This window comes from Mesocricetus auratus, unplaced genomic scaffold (genome assembly GCF_017639785.1).
Source record: "Mesocricetus auratus isolate SY011 unplaced genomic scaffold, BCM_Maur_2.0 Super-Scaffold_100676, whole genome shotgun sequence".
NCBI classification, from domain to species: domain Eukaryota; kingdom Metazoa; phylum Chordata; class Mammalia; order Rodentia; family Cricetidae; genus Mesocricetus; species Mesocricetus auratus.
The window spans coordinates 52,413,422-52,420,472 of record NW_024429266.1 but is presented as its reverse complement, the minus strand read 5'-3'; the positions used below and the strand labels follow the sequence as shown (position 1 = coordinate 52,420,472).

Sequence of the window (7,051 nt, the reverse complement as noted above, 5' to 3'; positions counted from 1 at the left end):
AATGGACTTGCATGCCTGAGGCCCCAGGGGGTGATCCTGGCACCTCAAAAACAACAGCCAGCGAACCCCAATAGTGCAGCTTCCCTCAAACACAGCATAACATGGTGCATGTTAACCTGTAACACAGTGAAGCCTGAAGCATCCAACAGACCTAGCACACTTTGCTACGATCCAGACACACCACTTGTTTGGGGTACTGCCTAAGAGTTGGCAGGCACCCAGTACGAAAAGACCTCTTACAGTCTTCAGCATAGCCTGGGCACTATCTGGCCACCCAGATGCTGGCCTTTGCTCTAGTGCCTCTGTTTTAGGGGCCCTTCAATCGCTCCTCTGTCTTTATCTCAGTACTTAACCCGTGTCACAACTCCTGGTGGGGAGGTATCAAACACTTCTTTCACAGGGGTCTGTATCAGATATCCTGCATATCAGATATTTATATTAAGATTCAAAACAGTATCAAAATTATGGTTAAAAGGTAGCAATGAAAATAATTTTATGGTTGGGGGTCACCACAGCGTGAGGAACTGTATTAAAGGGTCACAGGAAAACTGAGAACCACTGGTATAAATGATTCATTGTTTTTCTTATGATCTGCTTTCCTCTAAAATACTTATTCTCCATTTCTTTCTTTTGTAAAACTATGGGACACTTCATGAATTTGTGTGTCACCTTTGTGTGGGGGCCATGCTAATCTTCTCTGTATTCTTCCAATTTTAGTGTATGAGCAAGAGCCCTGTTTCTCAAAAGTCAAGGTTGTGTTTTATTTTCTCATCCAGTGGAAATTCAGTTGGCACTTCTATAAATTATTGTGACATCATTTTATCTATATGATGAGGTTCACATGTAGTCTGATTCCAGATCTGTGCCAACAGCCCTTCTCTAAATACATTTTATCTAGGTAAAATATAATTCATGCATGAGCCATCATCAGCAACAGACAACGATGCCTTTTCACATGGTAGTCTCTTTGGGCAAATACCTAAATCACCACTGCCATATGTTAACTGATGGACCTTTCTCCCAGAGTGCCTTCTTTCTGGCCGAATTCCAAGCCTGAGTAGTGGTGGCATGTTTTTCTCATGTTCTGCACTGATCTGGACTTGGACACGGAAGTAAATTTAAATGTTCTTTGTGATGAGTATGAGATCTATGCCCAAACCCACTGTGCTGCAGACATCAAATCCTTTCCCTGTCAGTTGACATTCTTTTTCCTCTGGCCCAGGGTAACCCCTTTGAGATCCTCCTGCCTCAGCTTCCTGAATGTTGGGATTATAGGCATATGCTACCACAACCAAATAAACCCTTCTTGTCACAGTTGATCACCACAGTAGACAAGCAATGGGCTATCGATGGCCACTTGCCAAAGGCAATGATGGTGAGCATTCCATCAGTACCACCTATGTGCCCAAAGTAACTCTATCAGTTGAGTCTAGCGGTTCTCCAAAGTACTAAAATACCCCCTGTCAGGATGCTCACCAAGCCACCCCCTTCGTATCTCCCTCTCAAGAGCTTCACTGTGCTCCTGTATCAGCGCTCATCTGAATGTCTTATTCTCAGTGACATCTTCTTGAGCATCTCATCCAAAATGGTTTCACACCTTTCCTTTGTCTCTCTTTTCTTTCCATTTATTTTTGGCATTTAGGTGAAATGTCATAGTTGCCTGTTGGCTTTCATACATATTGTATTTACTGTTCACCTCAGGCAAGGGTTTCTGTATTCATTCCTCTGGTTCTGATGTCGACATGTATTTGAGACACACGTGGCAGGCTCTTCAGTCCTGCATCATGAGGGGATGGAGGAGTTAAGCTGCTGATTCATCTGTCTGCTTTTCCCTTTCTTCTCTGTGACCCCTTTCTGTGTCTTCCCTTCTAGCACAGAACCAGCAGAATTCTAACCACACCCAGGTATGTGTCCTAGTTTCCTATTTTTGGGCCAGGGTATCAAGGACAAAAACAACCTGTACAAGTTGCTGTTAGACAGGTTCTATTTTCCTTGGAGGAGGGAGTCACGTCAAGGAAAGCATTATTGTGCATTTACTAGGCAGCACGGCTCTAGCTCTAGACTGACAAATGCCTTCCAAATTACCTAAATGCACTGGAGAGTCTTATGTCAACCTGACACAAGCTGGAGTTATCTGAAAGGAGGGCATCTCAATTGAGAAAATGTCTCCATGAGATCTGACTTTGGGCCATTTTCTTAGTTAGTGCTTAATGGAGGAGAGCCCAGCCCACTGTGGGTAGGGTCATCCCTGGGCAGGTGGTCCAGGGTTCTATAAGAAGGTGGGTTGAGCAAGCCAGGGGAAGCAAGCCAGTAGGCAGCACCCTCCACGGTCTCTACATCAACTCAGGCTTCCAGGCTTCTGCCTTGTTGAGTTCCTGTTCTGACTTTCTTCGGTGATGAACAGTGATCTGGAAGTGTAAGCTGAACAAACCCTTTCCTCCCCAACTTGGTCATGGTGTTTATCATAGCAATAGTAACCTGAAGTAAAACGCTAAACTTCACGTTTTATTTTAAAGATTATTTTTATTTTATGTGTGTCTATTTTTGAATGCATGTATTTAAATTGTATCACATGCATGAAGTGCCCACAGAGTCCAGAAGAGGGTGTCAGAGACCCCTGAACTATTACAGATGGTTTTGAGCTGCCAGGTGGGTGCTGAGAACTGAACCCAGGTCCTCTGTAAGAGCAGCAAGTGCTCTTGTTCCTTCTGTCATCTTGGCAGTCCCATTCCCAAATATTTGAAGTATTTGGTTCATAAACAGGTGTCTCATTCTTTTTACCCACAGCACTTAACAATATTTATTAATATCTCTGATTTGTTGAGGGAAAATGGTGAAAACCTGGACATGGATTATATAACAGTGATGTAATCAAAAAGAAAGCTAAATCCGGACAGGTAGGGAGGGATCATTTTAAAAGGGGGCCATCGTGAAGAGGTTTAGAAGTTGCCCTCAGAAGGAGCCGCCCCATATTGAAATGCACAAATGCACTGTGAGCTAATGTTTCTGATGCGAGCTGGGCTGCAGGATAATAGCTCCCAAGCTGTCCCTTGCTGTTTGGTAATGTTAATGCCCAGGAAGTAGGTAATGATTTATAAAGTGGTGTTGGGCTGTAGTTAACAAGCTTCCTGACCGCAGTGTGGAACCTCAGGGGCTGCTCACCGCAGAGGGAAGGGGCTTTCCAAGCTTGTCTGTTTCTGTCTCATGCGGAATTCAGTTTCTAAGCTTCTGCGCCATTTCACCCCTCCCCCTGCCCCCATAGCACAGAGCCTGTGGATCAGCTTCGAGGGAACCCTGGAGAGTAGGGACAGCAATTCTTTGCTATTGGGATCTCAGCTAAATGGGGAATTGTATTTGATTTTACATTTTCATTGTAATTGTATCCCAAGCTTTGGGGTAAATGGATATGAAGAACTTATTCATGATTTATCTGAAATTCACAGTCAGCTGTGATCTTGTCTTGTGTTGGCTCTGTTAACTCTGTTCGGAGTCTGCCTTGCTCCCTGAGTCTTGGTCCACTCACATGGATGTACTGGTCCTGCTGTTCACGCTCAGCAACATGTGGAAATAACCGACCTGCCAGGCTGATGCCAGGCTTCGTACAGTCTGACGTGGGAAAAATCTGATTTTCTGAACTATGCTGAGTTGACATGTGATAAGAGCGGCACTATTTTTGTTAAAATTTTACTCTTTTAATTCGTGTGTGTGTGTGTGTGTGTGTGTGTGTGTGTGTGCATGTGTATACAGAGCCTAGAGGGCCCTGAAGTCACAGATGGCTGTGAGCCACCTGACATAGGAACTGAACTCCCGTACTCTGACAGAGCAGTTCAGACTTGTAACTGCAGGGTCATCTCTTCGGCCTGTGAGTGGCACTGTGAATGTGACTACTAAAAGAAGGAGAAGGAGAAGCAGAGGAAGAAGAAGGGGAAGGGGAAGGAAAAATTCATTCTACATTTCCACAAGGAAACCTGAGAGAACTCAAGATGGTGCTTGAGTCTTTGTTGTTTTATAGAGGACAGAATGGAAGGGGCAGAGTAGAAGTCGTTTAGGTGTTTGACCTAAGGAATCCAGGCTGCAAGCCTTAGAAACTGGAGGAAATGGGCCAGAGCCTTTGCTCATCACCGTAGAGAAGCCCACTGAGGACTTACCTCAGGGCAGATGGCCCGGAGCCACGTAGCCACTGTGGTACCTTGCTGCCAGGCTCGGCCAGGCCCAGAGCCTGGTGAGTTTGCCTCTGCTGTCCTGAATGTGAAACCTGATTGTCAGACGTCACTATCACCTGCTTATTTCCAAGCAGGGTATAGAGGCTACTGCAGTGAATATGCTGTCAGTGCTAATGCTGGCCATGTCACGTCAGCCAAAAACATATGGAGAAGAGGGACAAGTAACCCTTATCTAACACAGACAGACAGACAGACAGATAGGACAGACAGACAGACACCAATGCCCTAGAGGATCCTGGACCATCTTTCTTCAGAGGCCAGGAGGGTGTTCTTACTTTAGACATCAAGGTTTAAGCCAACAAAAAGCAGTTTGCCTTTGTTCGTTCTTTCCCTGAACTCCCAAACTTTGTTTTTTATCCAGCTTGAGAGATTTATTTATCCTAATGGGACGGTCATTTACCCCAACTGTTCATTTTCCCATGCTCCCAAGCTGCAGTTCTCAAAATATTATCCAGGGAGCCAGTGTCAGCAGCATCGGAGAACCTATCGCGAACTCACACTCCCAAGGGCCTCAGCACCCTGGACCCAGCAACAGAGGAGGTGCTGGTTTCAGCCCATGCACAGCAGCCTCGTCCACCCCAGATCCCCACCATCCTCTTTGTTCTGATAGTCGCAGACCCGCCTGTGTCTTTGCCCACTGTATCTAATTATGATTTGTGGACATTCACTAACTTAAATGACAATGTGGGAAGGAGAGACATTTACATTAATTAGATATTGTCCTCATTTAATCTATTGAGTTGTGACTGAGTGGGCACACACACAGAGGTCAGCAGTAGTGACAGGAAAGCTTGCTACTGCCACAGTAACCCCAGGAATGGGGGGGGGGCAGCACCAGGGCAGGTCAGTAGGCAGGGACAGAGCTAGAAAAGCCAGTGTCTTTAATGGGGTTTCTCTGGGAACAATGAGGCAGGAGAGGGGGGGGCTAAGCATGAACATTTCCTCTGGACTCCGGAGTTCTTGGTCCCAGAGACCTAGAATGACTTGAAGCAGGAGAAATACAGGCGCAGTGTGTTAGATAGGAGGTGGCTGAGGCCATGGTGTTGTGCTTGGCTGATGTGCCCTAGCCTTTAGTTAGCTCTAAAAGATGGTTAGCTCGAGGAGGTACAGCTTCTCTCTCATCAGCAACTTTTAAAGATGCTAAAAACATGAAGAAAAAAAAAGAACACAAGTATGTGTCCTATGTGATGACATTATCACATGTTATAAATAATGAAGGAGAGAAATTTGGAGAAACCAAGAAATGGGTCTTAAACTCATGCAGTGCAGAGTTGAAGACCAGCTTGACTTTGAAAGTCCTTACAGACAAGGGAGGTAATACCGTCTAGGTTTTCTGGTCAGTGCCATAGGAGATAGTCCAGGAGCAGCAGACTGGCAGTGATCAGGGGAACTGCTGTGTTTCTCAAGCTTGTTAACTGTTGGAAAGCCTCAGCTGCCAGTCATTCTGCCAGTGGGGGAGGGTAGTGTGGCCAGCCCCACATTTCTCACAGCCAAGTTTAAAACAATTTAAATGAAGCAGAGTATTCAATTAGAGATGGTTGAGGAAATCGGGCACGTATCATCTGTGTCGGCAGCCGAGGAGAAGGAAATATTTAGCTTTTGCAAGCTGTGAGCCCCGACACACCGCGGGATGGTGTTGCCTCTCGGAAGAGCCAAAGAATCCATGGAATACCTCAGAGAGATTAATTTCCCTAGGAAAAAATAAAACAAAGGAAGAACATCTGATTACATTTAAATATTTCCTTGCCAATGCTTGGGGGAATTCTAGCATTCCTCCCTCGCAGAGGAAGGCTTTTGTGCATGGGAAAAAGGTGATTAGGGCACCGGGTGCCTGGGAGGATGGGGGCGCGGGAGGGCTGGCGGGAGGAAGGGGTGTTTGAAGGGAAGCACAGGTGCAACAGTTAGGAGTGAGTGATGGCCTTACAAATGACCCTGGCACAGAGCAGAGGAAACCCAAGGAGAAGATGAATTGAATTACAGCTCCAGCGTGGATGCATTTGATTTTTGCTGTGGAGTCTAATGGATTGTGGGGCTGGCTGACCAGCTGGGGGAAGGTCAGAATATTGAGGAAATGGGAGGGGCTAGTGATGTTTTCATAGATAGAACAGTTTTCTGGATGGGGAACAACCTTTAGGTTGCTTTGGGTTGGAGAGTTTGGAGTGTGAAAGGGCGTGGGTCATAATCTCCTTTATCTGTGAACACTAATTACGTTTCATGCCAAGACACAGGCCAATCTCCGGGGAGTTCACTTGAACACAAGGGAAGTCAAAATGGCATAAGCAGTAGAAAAAAAAATTCACTTTATTTTCCAAGGGAAATTGACAGTCTGTTAGAGAGAATTAACAGCTTTTCATTTTGACTGAAAATGTGATTTGTTTTAAGAAATATCCTATCCCTTTTCTATAGTAGCCCCTATGCTGTGACATTTTCCTTATGCGTATTTTATCATGCATACAAAATTTTCTAATATTGTCAATACGACTCCATATTTCCTTAGAATATTAATCAAATCAATCGAGGAATGGGGTCAACTCGCTACCCAGGTATTTAATATGTTTTTTAAAAAACGTGAGCTTATCTTTAGGTGATTCAAAGTTTGACTATCCAGTTGCTTAGTCTTTCACTTAGTTACTCAATCCTTTTTAAAGAATTCTGTTCATTTAATGTGTATGTCCTTGTATACTTCTGCTTTTTGAATTACATATTGTAATATTTTCCCCCATGTCCTTTTAGATAACCAGGAAGGAAGCAACCTCATATATCTCAAGATCTAGACAACATGGTTCTAACTCATAGTAAGTCTCAAAAACAGTAGACACGGTACTACA

General features: G+C 44.7%; 1 non-coding gene across 1 annotated transcript; it reads right to left on the bottom strand.

Annotated features, from left to right (window-relative positions):
- Positions 1–634: 634 nt before the first annotated feature.
- LOC121137298 lies at positions 635–742 on the bottom strand. The gene has a single exon (XR_005874560.1). It is a non-coding gene; the product is annotated as a U6 spliceosomal RNA (small nuclear RNA).
- Positions 743–7,051: the final 6,309 nt, after the last annotated feature.